Below are 22,619 nucleotides of genomic sequence, written 5' to 3' on the forward strand. Positions count from 1 at the left end.
GTCCATGATTATCCTTTCCACAGCCCTGCATATGATGCTAGTCAGATTTATGGGTCAGTAGTTTCCTGGGTCCTTTGATGGTCCCCCTTATGCAGAGGGACTATGGTTGCTGTGCTCCACTCTACTGGGACAAAGCCTGTCTAAAGACTGTGGTAAACAGAGATCTGAATGAGTCTTCTAGGTCATGTTTCAAGCTATTTAATAGGCACCACTGAATTCCGTCACGGCTCATTGATGCCATGTTTCTAGCTTTAGAGAATGCAGTGGCACCTCGTCTTTTATGATAACATGTAAAGGAATGGTAGGGGCATTTCATAAGGAGTGATTGGAGTGTGGTGAGGGTGTGAAATCTGAGCTGAATTTATCAGACAGCAGGTTTTCTATTTCTTTGGGCTGAATATAGGTAGTGCCATCTACAGCCAAATCAGCACATTGTTGAGTGTTTCCCTTAAGAATTTGAACTGAGCTCAAAAATACTTCTAGATTGCTTAGCTTCTCGGTTCAACATGAAGAAGGGAACTGACTGCACCATGCCAAAATAAATCCTTTCTGTCACTTCATCCAAATTTCAATCTTTCAAGCCCTATGCAAAGCTCATGATTATAGATTAGGATGTGGACCCAGACTGACTAGTGAATTGAGAGCTTTATCTTGTGACTTTCTTATTTTACTGACACAGTCTTTTATAATGGCTATAGGACTGTAACCACTGTACTCATTTTCTGGTCTGCCTTCCATCCCAGCCTCATCTTCTCTTGAGCAAAACTCCAAGATAATTAAAGTTTGATACTTGAGGGGGGTGTTTGTTGTTGTTGTTCTCCTGTAGCCACAGATATCAATCCATTCTTCAGTTTAATCCATTTACTCACTTTTTCTCAGGTTTTGTGTTACTTTTAACAGCAGTGATATGCTATATAATTTGTTCTCAGTACTATACATTATATTCCAAAACCAGCATTTTCAGTGCTTCATAGTATCGTATCAATATAAATTATTTACAGCATTTTTGGTGCTTCATAATATTGTAGAATCTCCTCAGTGCTCAGAGTATAGCAAGGAAAAAAGTATGTAGCTTTATTGCGTTTGCTATCTTTCTTCAATGTACAGATAGCTGATTTTTTATTTCAATAGATTTTTCACATCCATTTTAACAAATGTTCCTGGACATCTAATCTAAAAACTAACAACTTTCATAGCCCAATTGAAAACAAGTTCATTTTAGAAAATGCATTGACTAAATGGCAAAGACAGCCAGTCTGTCAGTATGCATGGCAACCGTTGCGGTCAGAGCACAGATGAAACAAGGCAGAGTACAGAACAGTGAGTAGCTAATACCATGTTCCATCTCCTTCTCTCTGTCTGTCATAGAGGTATTACAGCGTACTTACAGTATGGGACTTAGGTCTGTTTGGCACAAGAAAAAGATGAAAATTCTTTGCCTTTCTTAAACACCATTTTCTTACTGTGAGATGCAACAAACCCCTACTATAAGACACAGACTGTTGCTCATGCCTTGTTTCCATTTTGCATGCCAGGTAGTAAGGACTGTACAGAAAATGAAGCAATGGTTAAGGGCTCAGGTATTGTCACCCCAAATAAACTCTTCCAGAGTTAAGCTGTGGACTGATGTAGTTGCAGTGATGTAGACAGTAGCTGTCTGAGGGTAGGACTGATCAGACAGGTAAGGCTGCAGGTTAAATCCCTAATATATTGTATAATTTCAGTTCCTACTTTTTCTTTATGACTACTTGTATACTAATATATTGTATAATTCAGCTGCCATCTTTTTCTTTATGATGTATTGTAACTACATTTTGTATTGTACTAGTTGTATCTGTATATTTTGCACTATGTTATGAACGAATGACCTCTTTGATTATTCTCTGTACTGCACCTGCAATGTTCATTGTATATATTAATTTTTGTATATGTGATTTTATTTGTTTCCTCGGAGCTTATCTCCCCGGGCCTCTACTGAAAATGGACATATATCCATTTAGACTAGCCCGGTCAACAAATGTATAATAAAATAAATAAATAAATAAATAAATGATCACTTCAATTAAGAAACTATCTTTTGAATCTGGAATACCAGTTGCTAGCTTATTATGCCTTGTGACATAGTCACATAAAACAACTTCAGCAGCACAAGCTTCTAAATTACTTCAGCAGTGAACAACTGACTGTCAGTTTTTTTACTCGATAAAAGTAAGTCATGTTTTTTATAAAAAGATGTTTTATACCTTTTGTAAAATGAACAGCTTTTAAAGTTCACCAGTTTTCAGATAATGCTGGTGAATATAACCAATAAGTAACATAAAATCATAAGTACGAAGCTTTAATTATCTTGAAGTTTAACTCACAAGAGAGAAGATGAGTGCGGGATGAGAGGCAGACCAGAAACATGGTGGCAGTGGCTACAGTACTTTAGCAATTATACAAGACTGTGTCAGTAAAGTAAGAAAGTCACAAGACAAAGCTCTCAGTTTTCTAGTCAGTCTGGGTCTACATCCTAATCTATAGTCATGAGCTTTGAGTGGGGATTGAAAGGTTGAAATTTGGATGAAATGACAGAAAGTATTTTTTTCATGGTACAACCTTTTTCCATCTTCAATCCCAGCTAAACAATCTAGAAGTATTTTTGAGTTCAGCCATTGTGATTATGCCCATTACAGTATCTAATAACAGATGTCATCAGATATGCCCATTAGAAAGAAATCTTTAGGCATGTTGAAGGGATTATATCTCTCAAATGACTTAGGAATGTCTGTGGATCCAAAGAATTTGCTGGAAAATGTTGCTATGGCTAGGGTAAATCTGATCTGTCCTGCACAGTTGTTGTGCCACTGTGACTCTTTAATAAAAGGAGTGGTTTATACAATGGACAAATAAATGACTGAATTTGATTAATAGAACATGTAAATCCCAATCCCTTTTAGGTCACCTGTTTTCAGATATTAATAAAGACAATGCTCTAATCCCGTGAGATTCAAAGTATGCAAGTTACTTTTCATCAAACATCTAAATTTGAATCTTTGGCTCAGGCAACAATATTTTAGAATGTATATAAGTAACACAATAGAAATAACTAAGAAATATTAGCCTTATACAGCATGAACTGTAGTGAAATAACCCAAAAAGAAGAAAACTGCCCGCTTGTGCACCTTTAATTTCTAATATAAAATAAGATGCAATGTATCGGTTTAGCATAGACATAAGCAATGCCCGTGCTAGAATCACAGTGGATTGTCACAAAACTGAACCCTTCTATCTGTAATGATGATGATGGTATTTTGTGGATCACCTCTGCTTGACATTACTTCACCCAGACAGTTGTGCTAAATTGAAAATGACATTCTTTTCATTCACCAATCATATTTTGATATTCAAATTATAGTGTCTTGATTCGTTATATATACGTAAGTTAACATTATTGAAAGAAGTGCTGCTTCTGTTTTGATAGCGAAAAACAAATTATCAAGTGTATGATTTTGTTTTTCATTGGTTTAGAAACTGGATGAATTTAGTTTATTTATTTATGTACAAACACAAAAGCTTGACTATCAAGTCAAAGAAATGGCACATCATTTGGAGCTGGAGGAAACTAGAGTCCAGAAAAATCACATACAGGTTACATGCCAAGTTCTCATAAAATGTACATTGACTGAGTTATTATACCATGCAGGTTTACTTAACATACTATTGAAAGATTCATTTTATGACTAACGGTGGTCTTCATGGACCAGGTTTGCAAATATGATGCATGACTAACATACTTATCTGATACAGCCTGCAGCCAGATAGCTCAAAGTTTTTTTTTTTTATAAACAGGATGCAGCTATATCATCTGGCAAATCCATGATAACAAACAGTTGAATCAAGCTCTACGTCATCTGTTAATATGCTTAACATGAGATAAAATATTGCAGCCTCAGTCCTAGACCTCAACAATCTAATGAACAGGATTAACTATGCTTTTTTAATGGAATAAGATCTTTGTCCATGTCCCTCTTACAAAACTTTTTATGAAAATAGGGTCTGTAGAAGTTTTTGTATATATGTCTTGTGCAGAAATGTAGCCTAGCTATGCTGGTTCATTAATAAAGTGAAGATATAAATGCCAAGACGTTATGAGGAACTAACCAGAGTGAATCTTAAAGAACATTACACTGTTTAGCATATTATAAAATGGGGCAAGATGGTTCTTAGACTTACTTAACACTGAATGCTCCATCTGCTGGGGTTGCTGAAGATAGACACGATGGACCACTGGTCTCTTTTCATTTATTTTTCTCTCTCTTCCTATTCAAGATAAAAGTATATTCTTTCAAACAAATGAACTGCTGTTTGTCTGTATGTACTGACTTTATTAAAATGCACCAATTTTAAAAGCAGAATCCATGCTTAAGGCTGTTCTACAGCATTGAATTAATAAAAAAAAACTAAAATTCCTTTACATTTGTTTAATATATACCACTTCCTATTTGAAAATATAACTCTGCATAATCATAAAGTTTAAATACATGGTAAAATAATTCAGAATACATATTAATGTTCAGTAGTCTAAAACAGTTCATTGGTATTGAAAATTTGAGAAATTATATACATAAAATAGTATAGTGCTCTTAAGCCATTAACTAGCAAGAATTATTAAAGCTATATCCCTTAATAGTTAAAACTAAAACAGTAGCAAGAAACAAAAGCTAACAAATGAAAAACTTCTGTTTGAGATTCAAACAAAAGCCCATCATTGACAAACGCTTGATTAAAAAATAAATAAAATAATTCTGTAGTGTTAGAATACAAAACAATTAGTCCACAACAGAAAGATACGTCAGGAAAATGTACAAATGTAGTTATTCATTCAATTTGCCATACATAACTAATTGAATGTTGCCAGGAGCCAGAGTCTATCCCAGCTCTCAAAAACCATGAGGAACAGAGGACTTTTCCAAAATGGAGTATCAGTCAGTCAGACAGTTTCAAAGGACTCTATTATACGTAAATGAATTCAAAACCAGACAGTACACTCCATGACTAAAGTTCTCAACAAACAAATAAAAACACTAAAGTTATGAGTAAAATTGCTGCAAACATTTTTTTTTTCCTGGGAGTCAAGCCCCCACTGCACCCCATGAGGGGAATTTTAGTTACCCACATCCCCTTACTTATGCATGCCAATTGCAAGATTTCACAACATCAGGGAAATGAATAAATACCCACTAAGGCTAAAACATAGCTCTCACAATAATAATTTTACAGTAGACATAATTAGTCTTAAAATCATTCTAGGAACTGTGGATTACATTCATAGACTGTAACGTCCACTAGGGAGTTGTTGCTGATCCATAACATCTCGTGCTATAAACATACCGTGTGACAAATTAACTGAATCACAATTTGCCTGCAAGACATGAATTTACTTAAAAATAATATGCAATTGTTTTCATTCCTAATTTCACAAAACACCTAGACTTTATACGACACCTTCCACCAAGCTGTAATTCTACCTTATTGAATTCAGTTCAGAATTAAATTTTCATACTTAAGCATGTTTATCTGTTGTTTTACGTTCTCTTTATACATATGACTTTGGCAATAATATCTACTCATCTGTGATGACCCAACTTTATTAATTATTCATGTAGACCCCCCCCCAAATAAAAAATGCCTATTACTTTTTAGAGAGGTTCTGAACACTGAGAAAACATTTTTTGCAGTATCGGTCATTGTTAGAACTCATATATTTCACATTGTTATTATTATTATTATTTTAATTTGGCTTAAAGACAATAGATAAATCAATTATAAAACAAGCAACTAACTATTTACATAGATCTATAGCTGATTAATATATCAAAGTTATACATATCAACAACAAATATTTTTCAAGCAAGTCTTTAAGTTTAAGCCAAGATTTACATGAATGTGCAATATTAGAAATTCTTACCTTTATAGTATGTGATTCACTACTGCAAATAATTTTTGCTATACTAATAAATTCAACACAGTGGGGGGGGGCAACTTTACTTTTCCAATTTTTAATAATTACTTTTCTGGCTATAGCAAGAATAAACCAAAGAAGAGGCACTTGGGTATTTGAAATTATCTCAGGAATCAGAGCATTAAATAAAACTAAAGATTTAAAAATATTACATCTAACTGACCATAGAGCTTGAATGAAATTATTAATTTCTTTCCACACCATATTTGCTCATCTCAAGCATTTAATTCTGTTTAATGTATCCATAATTGTAATTTTGTTAGGAGTGACAAAAGCTCTGTGTAAGAATTTCCAAGTGAAAAAAATTCCAATATAATGAAGATTTGATTTTAGCTGTAGATTTTAATAATATTTTCTTGTATTCTTCAGAGAAGTCTTCATTACTAATTTTTGAGGGAGAGTTCCAAATATAAATATAAATATGTGAGATCTAATTTAAGAATTGCATACATTAGTGGCAAATGAAGTTTGTTAGCAAACCACGTTGTCCCGGGACATCTTCATGAGAGGTTAGATAGATATTAGTGGGTGTTAGGTGAGTTGGGGAAGTGAAAAGGTTAAGTGGAGACAGGGATGATTGGGAGGAAGTGAGATAAGGGTAGGGAGGGGCTTAAGAGGTTTAGACAATGTGTAGCTGGGTAAGCAATCACATTTTGGCATGAGCTTGCCACTGCAAGCCTATGCCCTGACGACCTGTAGGTACTGCTGCATGCAGGTAGGCCTTGGGTAATACTGGAGGGTAGGATAGTTCTGGATTTGGTGGTTGCCAGTGAGCATGGAGTTTGGGGTCAAGGTTTATTTGGGATGTATGAGTCTTAAGGGTGGTGGCGTGGAGTTAGATTTCCTGTGTTTTAGAGAATGCATGGTGACAAAATCAGGCTGTTTAGTGGTTACGTGTGTCAGAGTGTTTTAAACTCGCCCATAATGTGAGGTTTTGGTGCCCTCACCCCTTATTGTAGCTGTGTTCAAATTTTGGGGTAAGAGGTTGAGAGCTATGGTCCATCGGGTGAGTGTCGGTGCTTGTGTGAAGGCAGCCCTTCATACTTCCCAGTTAAACACAGTTGGGTCACTTTGCTTATTAAGATAAGACCAATGCTGAAGGAGTGGGGCAGCAACTGAGGAGGTATTTTAATTTAGCATGTTAGGGCTTGGTCATTTCGGCAGTTTTAAGGTATAGATGTCATTCACGGGCTTTGGGGTGCATAGAAGTGATGGCCCGTTGTTGGGTTTGGCTGTTAGTGATGTCATCCTTGGAGCTGTGGTGCAGGGTTTGGTTGTAACTGATTAGTTTTCTGACTGGAGTTTTGGCTTCTGCTTGATCTCATTTTGCCTTGTTGTCCACAGTGCTTGCTATGTATAGCAGCACTGGTGTCGAGGCCTCGCAATTATTAAGCCCCACAAAATATTTTTGTTTCGAAGATGGATGATAGATTATTGATGGGGCATGTTACAGTAACAGTTGTATGTTGTTCTTTATATACTTTTTGTTATAGATTTTCTTTTATTTTCTTCACATCTATTGAAAACTGATGGGCTGTGTGACGTTTGCATGACCGCCATGTTAATGGGATACTTTTCTTCATTCTAATGATTCTTTTCCATGGGTGGGATGTGGGATGGAGAGATTGCTTTCACTCCTAGAGTGTGCAGGGCCATGGACGGAGATTATGTGCACACGTTGTGGTTTGACACAGCCATAGGAATAGATGTGTAGATTTATAGGGTCATTTCTTTTTTGCAATGGACACTCAGCAGATATGGATGGGTTTGCAGGAGTGCTCGTTCTGAAATGCAATTTTTTGTTTTCAATAGGGAAGGAAAATGTTTTGGGGCTGAAATACCTTTTTGCACAGTAAAAAAAAAAAGGAGGTCCATTCTGAATGATGTGGCCAGATAGCTGAAATCTTGGTTTGCGGTTTGTTATGCATTTGGAATTTGTCCACCCTAGAAGGTTTGACGGACCTTTGTTTTTCCCGCAATTTCAGAGCTGGTTTGGTTTGATGTGTGAGATTGAGTAGAGTCTTGCAGCTGCGAAGAATTGAAGAGTGTCTGTCTCCTTGACATTCTGTCACTGCTGCTTTGGAGAGAATCTGGATGTATGTGATATTTGTGGAGGAACTGCTAGGTCTATAGTTGTGACAGCCATGAATTTCTTGTTTTGAGGTTGTGAAGTGTGCTGCAGTCGCAGCGGTCTCTCATCTGGCCGTGGGTTGGGGGTCTGTTCCTCAGGTGTTTTGTGGCTTTCTGATGGGTTACTGCCATTGATCTGGGGATTAGAGTCACTGGGTGGTGGCTTCTTATGAGGGTCCCTCTGTTGGACTGATCGCTGTTGATACTGAGTTCATGCATTTGTAGGAGCAATGCTTACATGGCTTATATTTTCCAAGGTTTTCCTGACAGATCAGGCTCCCATCCTGTGGTGGTGGCTGAGGGGTCAGGACAGTTGTGATGGTGAGGGTGGAGGAATGCATATTGTGGAACTGACTTTTATAGATGGGAGGGCCCATGCCATACCATGGTTATGGGGTTGCCGGTTGGCTGATGTTCTTTTAACTCAAAAAAAAAAAAAAAAAAGAAAAGAAAGAAAAAAGGTGAAAGTAATTGGGTATGGTGGGGGACAGGTGGGGATTTTGGCCAGCCAGGTTTTCTCCTTTGGTCTCCGGGACCTGTGTCACTGAACTTGCTTGATGTCATGGTGTTTGGCAGGCTTGGGGAGGCAAAGTTTCACTTGTGTGGTTCTGTCAATACGTTTGTTGATGCACTGGTTGAAGCAGACGATTATCTTGCTCACCCACTTAATTGTTTGTTTTCATTGGCATGTTTTCTGTTTTGTTCCTCTCACCGTCATGGCCAGGTTGATGTGCTCTTATCGGCGGAAGCTGTGAGTGGTTTTTGAGGGTTTTGAGTAAGGGAGAATACTGGCTGCCACTGCGCATGCCCCGTACACTGCAACTTGTCAGAGGAGTAGGGCCTTACCATTTAATGGGACAGTGTTTCTCAGGAAAGGAGAAAATGCTCAGATTTGTGAGTTATATCCACATTTATGCCTCATAATTCCGGTCCTTATCTTTTCAAATTAAGACTGGTGGTAAATGAGTTTAAACATTGCAGTTCCAATGGCTGATGATTTGGAGTGCTCATGCTGATGTAGATGTAGTTATATGATGCCTGACTTAAAATCCCTTAAAATAACATTTATGAAAATAGGATATTGATTACTTATTAAGGAAGGTACAGACTTTTGCACTCAAATTATGCAGCTATTTCCACAAGTTCAGTAATACCATAGCATTGGATATTACCAAATGTGGTGGGGTTTTTTTTGTTTTTTTGTTTTTTTTTTTACCCTTCAGAAAATTCAAGCCAAGGTGCAACGTAGAGTAGCTGTTTTGCTGGCTGGAGAGCAGATGTGGGTATATTGGAGCTTTTTCATACCTTTCAACTGTACAGATTTCATAAAATGTCCAGATTACCTTCATATTTGGGTTTGTTTTTCTTAGAGTTATAGATTTGGCAGTTAGTGGCAAAGCATTAAAGCCTGAAGTTAGAAGATAATGCCAGACATTTGAGTTTCTCACTGTATACTATTCAGAGGATACCTCGGCCCTCTTTTATTTATGGATTGTGAACACTTATTGCACTAATTGGTGAAGTGTGGGCTTTGCAAACGGGGAACAAATGGACAGAACAGGATACACCTACTAATGGCTTAGTATGGTAGATTGACAGCCTCAACTGGGAAGGTTAAGCTGGTTTAAAAAAAAATAAATAAATAAAAGAGTAGGAAGGGAGCCCTATGTCAGAATTACAGTGGGTCCCCTTGATAGTACTGTATGCTGCTAGTAAGCTATTAGGTTGCTGCAGTTTGACCATTTGTTCAACATTATGTTTGGTTAGTATGCCTCATTTGGAGATGGAAGGTTAAGAGCTAGGCAGATGATTTTCCAACAGAAAGCAGCTTGGCTTATACAGTGCGCTAAGTGATGTGGTATGGAATCACAAGGTTACCCGGGTTGTGGATTGATAGGTCCCTTCAGGTGTGGGGTTTAGTTGTAGCATACTCGATTGGTAGTTAAATTTATAGTGGGTGTTTGATAGGTTCATTGGAAGCATAGATTCTGTTAGGACTGCTTTGTCATAAATGTGTGTGGCGGTGGTGCACTCTGCCCGGGTTGGCAGGATAGGTTCTTTTGAAGATGTCTTGAAATGTATGCCGTGTATTTTAGATGATTTACATGTCTTTTCTTTCTTGCAGATGGGGTTTTTTGGAATGCTGCTGTTATAATTTGGAATAGGTGAGTATAAGGTAGAGCCTTTTCTTTACATCTTAGAGGATTTACTTTTGTCTGTTTCTTTGTAGATGGTGGTGTGATGAGTACCAGTTGTGGTGCTACACAGTGAGTTCACAGATGATGGAAGCAGTGGCGAGTGAGGAGGTTCCACATGGGAGCACAAGTGGGCAACACTTAATGACTGAAATTGCTGAAGTGCAGAAGGCATCATACGGCGGCTTGAAAAGGGCATCTGAAAGGTGATGCTTTTTGATAGAATAGATGTTCTTGCCCTGGAATGGGGCAGAATAAAGGTCTAAGAAATCGCCTTATTAAGGCATGTTAGATCTCTGTGTTTAATTAGTGGAAGCTTATTATTGCATTGGTATAAGGGGTAAGTAAGGAAGTGGTAGGTAGGGGGCCAGGGGAACAACTGTTGGGGTGGTTTATGGGGAGTCTGAGGATCCCAAGGGATGAGTAGAGTCATGACATTCAAGCACGGGAACTTATTAGGCTAAAGCCACATGGCTCTTGCAAGCCAGTGAAGTTTAATCCTTGCTTCTAGGTGTGTTGCTTACACGGGAGCTAGAAGGTTTAAGGGAAGATTGGTTGCAGGATATGGAAATTGTAGATCAGTTTTTGAAGGTTTCAATTCCTTACTACAGGTAGAGGTAACATAAGGGAAGTGAACCTTTGAGGGTAAAGGCCAGGGACAAGTAGTGGTTAAGGGTGGTTAGTAGTGGTTGCTAGGAGGACAGGTGGTTCTGAGTGGAGTGGCCTGGGTTCTAGTCTGGATTGTCATTTGGTAATGAGCTAATTGGGGGTGTTTATGGCTGGGCACTAGAGTACTTCATTGCTGCAAGAGTTTTTAGGAACTAGGTCAAGGGGTACTGGTTTTCTGCCATTTAGGGTTGGGGCATTAAAGCTTTGTAGTCAGATTATTCCCTACAGAAATAGGGTTAAGACACAGCCAGAACTGGATAGTTTGGTGGGCTAAGGTGATATGCTGCAGTTGACAGGGTCATGACTATAGGCTGTCTTTCTGTTCAGGTCGAGCCATGATTAGTTGCTGGAAGGAAGTGGTTTAAAAGGAATGTATTCTCTTGGATGGGATGTCCCAGTGGTATGGTGGAGTCATGGGTAATTCTACTTTATTTAGTTTCATTAGGGTGTGTTTCAGGGATGGTATGTAGGATCCTAAGGGCTTTACAGATGAAGGGTACACTGAATGATGTTTGGGTTAACCCTTCTCATTATGGGATGCAGTTGGTTGAACAAATTTGGGTAGAAGGGAGGGGGAACAGCCTGGTCAGGCTGGTTGGTGGAGAAGAGGGACAGGCTTGCTTTCTTCTGTTCCCCCTCTGGTTTGGATGTTCATTTAAAGGATCTGGGAGAAAGGAAAAGGAGTAGTTGGAGGAAGCTTGCTGAATAGATAAGCAAGCTGAGGTAAGGATGCTGCTTATTTGGTGGAAAGTAATTCAATGAATGGTGTATGAAGTAAGATGGGACACTGCTTCATAAGTAAAGTAAGCAAGCAGAGGTATGGACCCTGCTTACTGAGCAGGGTGAGTAGATATGCTGCCCTGATTAGCATTACAAGGATGGCACTTCATAAGTAAAGTAAGTGAGCAGAGGTATAGACGCTGCTTACTGGGGCAGGATGAGTAGGTACGCTGCCCTGATTAACAGTACAATGATGTTTATGCTGTGTTTAGAATCAATGATATTATGTTCAGTGGAAGTTTTAATAAAGGTCATCAAATGTCATTCGGTGTGATGTGTTTATTGAAGGGGACCTGGACAAGTATAATTTAGTTTTCATTGTATTATTATTATTGATATTTATTAAAAATTCCAGTAACTTGGGGAACAATTTCTTATCTAAGTTGCATATGTTATTTACCTCTGTGTTCACAAAGTCTCAAAATATTTATAAAATTAACCAATAATCAGAATCTTTATTGTATTTGGACATTTAATTTTACAACCCTAAATATATAAATACCATTTAAGAAGTGATGCCAATAAATTAAATTACTTTGTTGTTTAAATACTATCATTTTCTTGAAGTTATGAGTTTCGAAGCAGTCATTTGTATAACCAATTGGAAACAGAAAATATTAAGTCTTTAAAACAATGTTAAAATATGTGAACTTTTGGAAAGATGAAATTATGTTATTTAAATAGGGAATTTGAAATGAGGGTATAATTCCATTTATGCAAAAATCTTTTAATAACCAGATAATGCTATTAGGGACTATATGTTTATGATTGGTTGTGATATATTTATTATTTACTAATCATATTTCTTGATGTATTTGTTTCCATTTTGAATCGTAAGATGAATTCATTCACAGCACTACAACTTTTACCTTTGTTGAAGTAGCATATAGCTGAATATAAATAGTCTAACTTGGCACCTAGGTTAAATCACAATATGAGGTCCATACTCGAAAAACAGCCAGGGGATAGAGACTTAATAATGTCAAAAAACATTTTATTATAAAAAACAAGTTATTAAAAGACATGTTAAATGCTTTTGTCCCTCAGAACATACTGGGACTTCATCAGATCAATCAAGATATCTAACTTAACCTGTTTTATAACAAAATCAACCAATCATTATTCATTTAATTGAATTAAACCAAATAATACTTTTTCTTAAAAAGACATTGACCCATTGTCATAAAACATGCTGCCATTAAAATAAAACAACAAACAAATCCCTTTACAACATTAAATATTCTAATAAGACTTAAAAGCTTTATGTAATTGCAAGTATTTAAACACACACCCTTCTTTACCGGATTATTCAATCCATTAATATTAATAGATATGCATTTACAATCAGACAGGTATATTAGAGAGAGAGAGAAAAAACACAGGTATAATGAAATCATATTTACATACAGGACTTATTATATAACTCATATATAACAATATGCAATTTTTAGCTATGGACAAAATGTTTGAATTAAATTAAAAATTAGATAATAATATAACCCTAAAGCATTCTACCATGGAATAACATGCTCCTAATTTGTTAAAAAAGATGAATAAACTACCTCTCAAACTCTCCATTAGACTAACAACGCTTAGCTCATGCTTGTGATTCATATTAATATGTCTCATATTTTAGTATGCATCACCTTAGAAATCCTATCATGAGTTATTATGTATAGAAAAAGTTAAACAGGTGTTCAGAATATTTATTATAAGTTGACCAAACTGAATATCTCTGCAATCATCTTTCCCTGTACCTCACATTATCTCCCTGGTGTACTATAGGGAGGAAGTCAGTTGTTATTTTCTTATTTATTAATTTATAGGTCAGATGATTTTATGTTTTTCCTATTTTATTTACTATGTGTAAATTTGTTCATAGGATTATAAGTTCATAAATTAGTACCTGGTTAACTGTTCTTGTGGGCTATTTCAAGCCCAGCCAATTACCCTGTGTGAAAATTAAATTTTGCACCTTGTGCCTATAAGTTGAATACCTTAACCACTATACCAACCTCCTGCCCTTGTAGGCATATTTATATTCTTTAACTATAAGCATATATTCTCATTCTGATCTCTTTCTATTTCTGTTTGTATACTATGTCTTGTACCACTGCCATATTCCTTATTTTTATATTTTAACTATAATCCTAGTGTAGGGAGTCTTATAATAGAACATTTATATTTACCCTTATATATTTGATACTCTTTAATCTAGTACTACTGGTAGAATCAGTCCTATTTTTTTCTTAAATGTTCTGTCTAATAGTATCTGAACAAAGATCTGAAAATCTAATCTTTTAAGATTCAAACTTTCCATAACACGTTGTTCTGCAATAAAGTCAAAGTCAAACTCAAACTGAACTTTATTGTCATTCAGACCACACAACAGTTAAACTGAATGAAATTCCATTACTTCAAACTCAATGTGCATACAACATATACTGATATTAATATTAATACAACAATAACATACTGTATACTAATGCTAATCCAACAACAACAGTAAGACATGTATGCAGTGCAGTAACAAGTACAATGCCATGCACCAAGATTATTCCAATTACGTCTTTGCCAGTACCCAAAATATTGCACAGATAATATACTTCACAAATCAGAATAGACAGATTTCAAATTGCACAGAAAGCTAACTTGGCATAGTGCACAGAATGTTAACTTAGCATCATTAATATTGCACATAAGGTATAACATTGTACTTTCACAGAGTTATTGCACATGTCTGTGAATTACTTCAGCATTGTAACACTAGACTTCAATGACCAGAATGGTGTATATCACTGGAGTTCAGAAGTCTGATGACTTGTTGAAAAAAGCTTCTATTAAATCTGGTGGTTTTAGCGATGCAAGCTATGGTATCTCTTGCCTGAAGACAAACACGAGAGCAGACCATGGGCAGGATGACTGCAGTCTTTGACTATTTTCATGGCTCTGAGCAGAGTGCAAGTCCTGGATAGATGGGAACGTGGACCTGATAATTCTTTCTGCCACTTTCACTACCCTCTGGAAAGATTTGTGATCGGAAACAATGCAGTTTCCATACCACACGGAGAGATTACTAGTCAGGATGCTTTCAATGGTACCCCTGCAGAAGGTTGTGAGAACTGAAGGTTATAGTTTTGCTCTCCTCAACCATCTTAGAAAGTTTAGATGCTGTTGCACCTTCTTGACAATGTGATTGGTATTGATTGACCAAGGCAAGTCTTCAGCGATATGCACCCCCAGGAACAGTGTTCAGCGTGATGGTCATTGAGGTGTTATTGCCTACGCATACCTTTTGTGGTCTGTCAATAAGAAAGTCCAGAATCCAGTTGCATAAAGGAGTGCTAACAACCAGATGGACCAGTTTCTCAATCAGATGCTGGGAGATGACCAGTGTTGAAGGATGAGTTGAAGTTAATAAATAACATGCAGACAGAGCGTTTTTTGTTCTCCAGGTGTGCCAGTGATAAGTGAAGTGCCAGTGAGATGGCATCTGCTGTAGCGCGATTGGATCTATAAGTGAATTGGAGTGGGACCAGTGTTGCAGGAAGACTTGCTGTTAAGTAGTCTTTGATCAATCTCTCAAAGCACTTCATTACAATGGAGGTGAGAGCTGCTTGGCAGTAGTCATTCAGATTTGAGGGTGGATACTTCTTGGGCAGTGGTATAAAGGTTGTATCCCTGAAGCACTTGGGTACTGTGGCCTGATGCAGATAGCTGTTGAATATATTGGTGAGAACAGTAGTTAATTGGTCAGCACAGTCCCTGAGCACCCTCCCCAGAATACTGTCAGGATTAGCCGCCTTTCTTGGGTTTACCCATTGCAGCGACCTTTCAACATCTGCTGAACAAAGATAGAGTACTTCAACTTCTTGGTTGGTGGGCAGTTTCTTTGCCATTGTATTGTTTCCCTTCTTGAACCTGATGAAGTAGGTGTTGAGCTCGTATTAATATTCCCTGTTATCGTCACATTGAGAAAGTAGGGGCCTGTAGTCTGATATAGATTGTATACCTTGCCACAGATGTCTGGATATTAAGTCTGATTATCATTAAAAAGAGACAATAACAAAGAAACACAATCTTAATTTTTTTATCAGAAATGCCATTCTATAGGCTAGTATATAAACTATCTTTTTGGTATAATACAAGCATTCACAACTATTTAATAACTGACAGTGGTTTAGAATGCAATTCACTGTCTTTTGCTAATTATCTAGCTTGCATTCATTGACACCTTAGCATATGATTCAAAATATTATGATTATTTACTTTTAGACAGAACGAAGTAACCCGGAAAGTTCTTAGAATTTTCAGAACTCCTGCAGCATCACAAAAAAGTGCTCATGACTCTAGTTTCCAGCTGATTTTCATGATAAGGGCTTAAAAATGAACAGTCCATCAGTTACAGTTCACACATAAACACTTGTAAGTGAATCCAAGCCACCTCCACAACACACATCAATCCCCCAGACCCCTTCAAACCACCACAAAAACAACAAAGACCATCCCAAAATATTCCAACCACTAAAAAGCCATAGCACTCAAAGAAATAATGTTTAATGATTCGGCAAACAATATTTATATGAGATGCTTAATACAAAGCAGACTGTTATTTTTAAAGAAGACATAGCATAAAAACTTGTATTAAAATAATGACAGTTTTGTGTGATCCAGGTTTAACTTATAAAAGTGTGAATGGTACTCTGATTATTTGGTATCATTCCAATAGTACCTTTTAACATATGTAAAAAGCTATATTTTATACTTTGTTTATAACATAGCAAGTCTTTCCTGGGTGCTATTGCATGTCACGTATGCTATCATTAGCATACTAGTGGACTATTTTAAGAACCCAGAATGTAACTTAACATGCCTCTTTAGTGTAATTTGTTGCATCTTGTACTATAATTAGTAGCACATTACTCAACTATGCCAAGATATCAGAAAGTGTGCCAGATAACATAAGTTTCCTCATGATAATGATTAAATTTTAATGAAATGAATAGTTTAAAGCAGGGGTCCTCAAACTTTTTAAACCAGGGGCCAGTTCAAGGTTCCTCAGACTGTTGTTGTCAGACCATTGTTTGAAAAAAAAACGAATTCCCATGCACACTGCACATATCATATTTTTAGTGCAAAAAAACATGAAAGAACCTGTGTTTCTGGGTACTGAATGGCAGGCGATGCTACTGCTTGTTTGAAAAAACTTAAAACAAAAACACAAAGCACAAAGAACTTCTTCAGACAAAATAGCCCCAAGCATATTTCAATGGGAAGTGTGGGCCTGCTTTTGGCTGATGAGATAGTTAATGTCTGGTTCCATGTTTGTCACTGCCAGTCGTAACAAGTGATGCAAGTGTGCATCAGTTAGTCTGGATCTGGTTGGAGATTTCAGATGTTTCATTAGAGAAAAAGTCTGTTCACAGACATAGGTGCTGCCAAAGATGGCTGCCATTTTGAGTGCATGTTTCCTGAGATTAAGATATGTCTCAGAGGGGAGAGATGCACAGAAATTAGTAAGGCTGCTTGACTTGAATGTGTCTTTCAGAGAGTCACAACTCTGTAGTTCAGCCAGTTCCATTTGGTAAATCGGATCAACAATTTCAATGTCAACAGAAAATGGGTTACAGAAAAGCTGTATGTCTTGTTCATGGATATTAAGCTATTTAAATCTCATTTGAAGCTCCCTTTGCAACATTTCCAGTGAATCCACACATTTTTTGTTTGGGAATGCAGCTGTTGTTTTTTCAGCCAACAGCTTTTGAGTAGTGGGGAGATGGCAGAAGTTTTCCTCCTTCACTTGTTTAATGAGGAGGTCCAGTTTTACTTCAAATGCTTTCACATGCGAATGCATATCACAGATGAGCTTCCTCTTTCCTTGAAGTTGCACATTGAAACTGTTGATTGGCTCTGTTACATCTGTCAGAAAGGCAAGGTTCTATTTCCATTCTGCAACTTTAAGTGCCAGTACTTCTTTGTTTTTTGAAAGCAGAAAAGCAGAAACCTGTAGAAGCAAATCATAAGAAACATTTCAAAACTCTTCCTCAACTCAGCCAATGGACTTCTGTGTGGTACAGAATATCTTCATAGGCATTATTCATCTCAGACAGAAATTCCTGAAACTGTCTCTGGTTTAGTGCATGAGCCCTAATGAAGTTAAGACAAGACACCACAATGTTCATGACAGAATCCCACTTCAGTGATTTACAACACAGCGCTTGTTGGTGGATGAGGCAGTGTATAGCTATTGGACGCAAACTGTTGTTTGTCTAACTTTTGGTTAATGCATGCAACCACTCCTTTCACAGACCCCACCATGCTAGAAGCACCATCAGTTGTCACACTGGCTAGTTTAGCCCAGTCCAGCTCCAAATTATTCACAGTTTGGTGAACCTTTTCATAGATATCTTCCCCTTTTGTAGTCTTTTTGATGCTTTGCAGTGCAGCAAGCTCCTCTGTGACTTCGAAATGTGCATTTGTTCCCCGATTGAAAATTAGAAGTTGTGCAGAATCACGAACATCATTGCTTTTGTTGAGTGCCAACGAAAAGTAGCAAAGTTTTTTTTGAGGAGTTTTGCAAATGCTGATGCAAATTGTCCCCCATTTCTTCAATCCTTCGTGTAATTGTAGGTCCTGAAAGACTCACTGTACTAAATAACTCAGTCTTCTCTGGACACATCTTTTTGGCAACAGAAATAAGGCATTCTTTAACAAATTCTCCCTCTACGAATGGTCTGCCAGTGCACGCTATTAGCTTGGCAACTTGAAAACTTGCTCGCAGTGATGAAATATTTAGCTGCTTCTGCTTCACAAAAGCATTTTGCTGAGTTGTCAATCCATTTTTCAGTTTTAATATTTTGTCTTTTCTCACTTGTCTGACCAAACAATCATATTTGTCTTTATGTTGAGTTTCGTAGTGTCGGCGCAAATTGTATTCCTTGAAAACAGCCACTGAATCCTGACATAACAGACAAACAGCTCTCTCCTTGCACTGCATGAAAAAGTAATCATAGGTCCACTGTTCTTTGAATATCCTGCATTCGGAGTCAATTTTTCTTTTCTTTGACATGATAACTGTTTCTGAGGGATGGACAATGGCTAATTATACTTCTTTGCTTCATTTTGCTTGGGAATGCTGTATGTATGGAGTATATGCATCTGCGCATTTGCACTGGAGGGTCCACGTGTCACCGGCACAATGGCAACCCAATAGCAGTGGGCTAATGACTCACTCTGGTAAGGGTCTTGGAGGGCGCTGGACGCAGCACCGCCCGTGGCTGAGGCAGGAGCCATGGTAAAGACTTGGAGGGCCGTATCTGGCTCGGGGGCTGTAGTTTGAGGACCCCTGGTTTAAAGTTTTAAACTCAAAATGAAAATAAGTGGCTTTAATTTCATACAAAGTGAAAAGAATCAAACTTTAACATTTTAAAAAGGGAACTAGTAACCACTTGAAGTATGGAAAGAAAGAAAGAAATTATTTAACTTGTGAAAAGTAATATTCAGCATCTGCTCATAAGTAGTCAAGCACTTTTTTTTAATTAATAAGAATTCATAACCATGATTTGCTGTTCAGTTTTTACTGTTTTTTTTTTCTTTTATTAAGCAACCATCTATTGTTGCATTTCTCTTCAGAGGTTGATAGATTCCAGTCCATTTCTTCTGTTTTTTTTTTTCTAGGATTTTATTTTTCTGTTTACAATGTAAAACATCTTCCAAGGTGTTTAAAATCCTCTTTCCTTCTGGAAGGTGAATCCCTACTTTTGCTGGAAACAAGAGTTACACTTTAATATTGTTTTTCTTTAAGTTTTTAAAAAGTGGCACACATGCTTTTCTCCTTGACATCACTAATGTTAAACAGTCATTGTCAAATCTTACAGTATTTTACTTAATTTTAACTAGATAATTAGCCCATGCAGCTTTTAATACTAAATCAGTATCTTGACTTGAGAACAATCCTACAGTCACTGAATTTGCTTGTATAATATCTTTGATTTGAGTATGATTACTTATGTACTGTTTTTTTCACCAATTGTATAAGCTGCCAATAATATGGACTAAATGTCTTTATTAATGTAAATTCTGTATTGTATGTGAAATGTCTTATATGTGGAGCTTTTCTTCGCACGACTCCACTGAAAATGGGCACTTCTGCCCCAGCTGGACCACCCCGGTAAATAAATGCAATTAAAATAAATAAATAATTTCCTGCTAATACAGTCAAAATGCAATATTTTAGACAAAGAGAATACATTGCACATATTGCTGCAAGGATTTTTCATTCTTTTAAACAGAGCCATTAGGTGGTCTTATATGTGGTCTGGGGTGATGCAAATTTATACACAACTCTAGCTTTATATCTGAGCTGGAAAAAGATTAAACTTCCATTCCAGATTGAGGAATACAGTCCCAGTCTGACTGCTGTTTGTAGTGCCACTTGCCTATGAAGGACAATCATCTTGATAAGGATCTCCATAACTCAATGTACATGCTAAAAAAAGGTTAATGCAAAACATCCAAGTGTTTTCACCAGTTTTCCCCATAACATTATCATTAAGTCATAAGGCCAAACACTATTGGAGGATATGGTTGCCATGAAATAGCTTGTAGATGTTGTTAACTCACAGAAGGGAGGCTGAAATATGTTATACAAAAGAACAATGCCTGGAGGATTGTTTTTGAGACAAGAAATAGATGTACATAATTTATGTGGTAAGGATGTGTCTGTGGCAGCCCAGCACGGATATCCTGAAAATCAAGGAAAAAAAGAAAACAGAAGACAAGGAGTTACCCATTATTGGGGGGAGGGTATTTCTCAGTAGTCAAATCTTTCCCTACATTATAGTCTGTTGTACCTATACTAGTGTGTTGTGTTATGAGTGTGGGACTGTTTAACAAGATGTAATGTTACATAACTGAAGTCAATTAGCTGCGAGATTCACTGTGGTTTTCAGGGAAAATGGTGTGAATAAGATTGACTTGGACATTTATAAGTAGTTAACTGTAATTAAGTTTGGTAGTAATCTGACCATTTTATTTTGAGAGGATATTAGATTAGTTTAGTAATGGAGAATGAGACACTAAAAAAGGCTCCAGGGAATAAGTGTGGAGATGAACTGCCATAGATGACAATATAGCAGGTATACTTGCTGTACGTTTAAAATAGAAATTGTGTGCACATCTGGAGCTTGTAAAAGTTGCAGGTAAAAGGCTGAAGCAGCAATGAGGCAAGGAGTTTTGGAAGAGCTAGAAATGTAGGGAAGTGGATAGTAACAGAGCTGAAGAAGAAGAAGGGGCAGTGAAAGAGTTAAGGGTGAAGGGTGGAAAGGAGCATATGTACATGTAGGCCTCCACCTGCAAGGTAGTGACTGAGCAACTGAAGCCATAAACCCCTTCTACCAGGAAGGGTGAACTGACATTGGCCACTTGATCCCACAATCCCCTGCCCAGCTTTTTGAGTGACAGTGACAGTTATCAAATTCAGGTATTCTGGGTCATACTCCAGTGTCATCCATCTATGCCAAAGAGCCAGGGTCCACTCTGCATTTTGAAATGTCGACATTTAGAAGGAAAAATATTGTAAAGTGGGAAAATTAAGGAGCAAGAAGAAAGAATAAAATGTAAATAAACTGATATTGACTGCAGATGTTAGCGTAAGCAGTTCTTCAAATGTATTGCAGATCATTGACAAAGATTTACGGCTGGTTGCTACCCAGAATAAATATCTCAAAGTATAACTTCAGGGGAGGGAAGAGTGAGATGCTTGCATCAGCTGAAGAAGACCAAGGAAATATTTGGGTTAATACTGTTCAGAATATGAAAAAAAATAATGCTAAGATTACAGATAACATGCAACAAGAGCCATGTTTGTCTATAATTGCAGAATGGAAAGCAATTTTTGCAGAAAACCATTGTGTGTGCAAAATCTGCTAGAATGGGTGTAGGAGAGGTAGACAACAGGGCGTATTACATATAATAACTGTGTCTGAGGGTCAAAAGATTTAGGATAAAGATGGTTAGGATAATACTAGCAATGAAGCTTGGGGCAGGTTAGGAATACAGGAAAATTCTACATGTGAGCTACAATAGTGAATCAGTATTTGCTGCTGCTCATAAAACATGTGAATGACCACTGTTGACTACAGTGGGCAGGCTGGACAGCAGCGGCTGGCAACAGTGGCTAGGCCAACAATTAACGAAAAAGAGGAAATAAACAATAGGAAGAGCACATCATAGCAGCTATCAAAAAGTGAAGATATTAGTGAGAAGAATAAATGATTTTCATAAACAGAACAGAATTAGGAGTAAACTTGTATTTAAGTGAAAATCTAAATTGAGTAATACTGCAGAAAGGAATAGAATAGTTACAGTTTGTGACTAACTGATCAAATATGAAAACGAGTAAATTGAATATGAAAAATAAATATTATTGGTTTGAAAAACAAATGGCTGTTAGCAACTTATGAAGCCTATAAGCTCTGTAATGTGTATGTTAAAGAAAAAGAAAGGAGATGGAAGGGAAATGCTTATATCCCCAACCACCTGATAATGTACCATGATGCCTACTGCTCAGCCTGAAACAGGACCTGTCCAAGCCCCTACAAAGGCTCTTTTATATCAAGCTCATCTATTAACCAGGCTGTGTGCCAGATGAGTGGAGGACTACAACCGTCATCCCCTACGTAAAGGTGGGGCATCAGCTGGCTTGGGTAAATATTAAATTATAAGCCTGTCAAGCTCAACTCTAAAGCTATAAAAAGTGTCATTATGTAATTAATAAATAAGGACATAAGCAGCCTGCAAACTCTTGACTCAAGCTAGTTTTGTTCTGTCAAGGGCAGATT

Source organism: Protopterus annectens, chromosome 4.part0 (genome assembly GCF_019279795.1).
Source record: "Protopterus annectens isolate FY-2018-M chromosome 4.part0, PAN1.0, whole genome shotgun sequence".
NCBI lineage: Eukaryota > Metazoa > Chordata > Ceratodontiformes > Protopteridae > Protopterus > Protopterus annectens.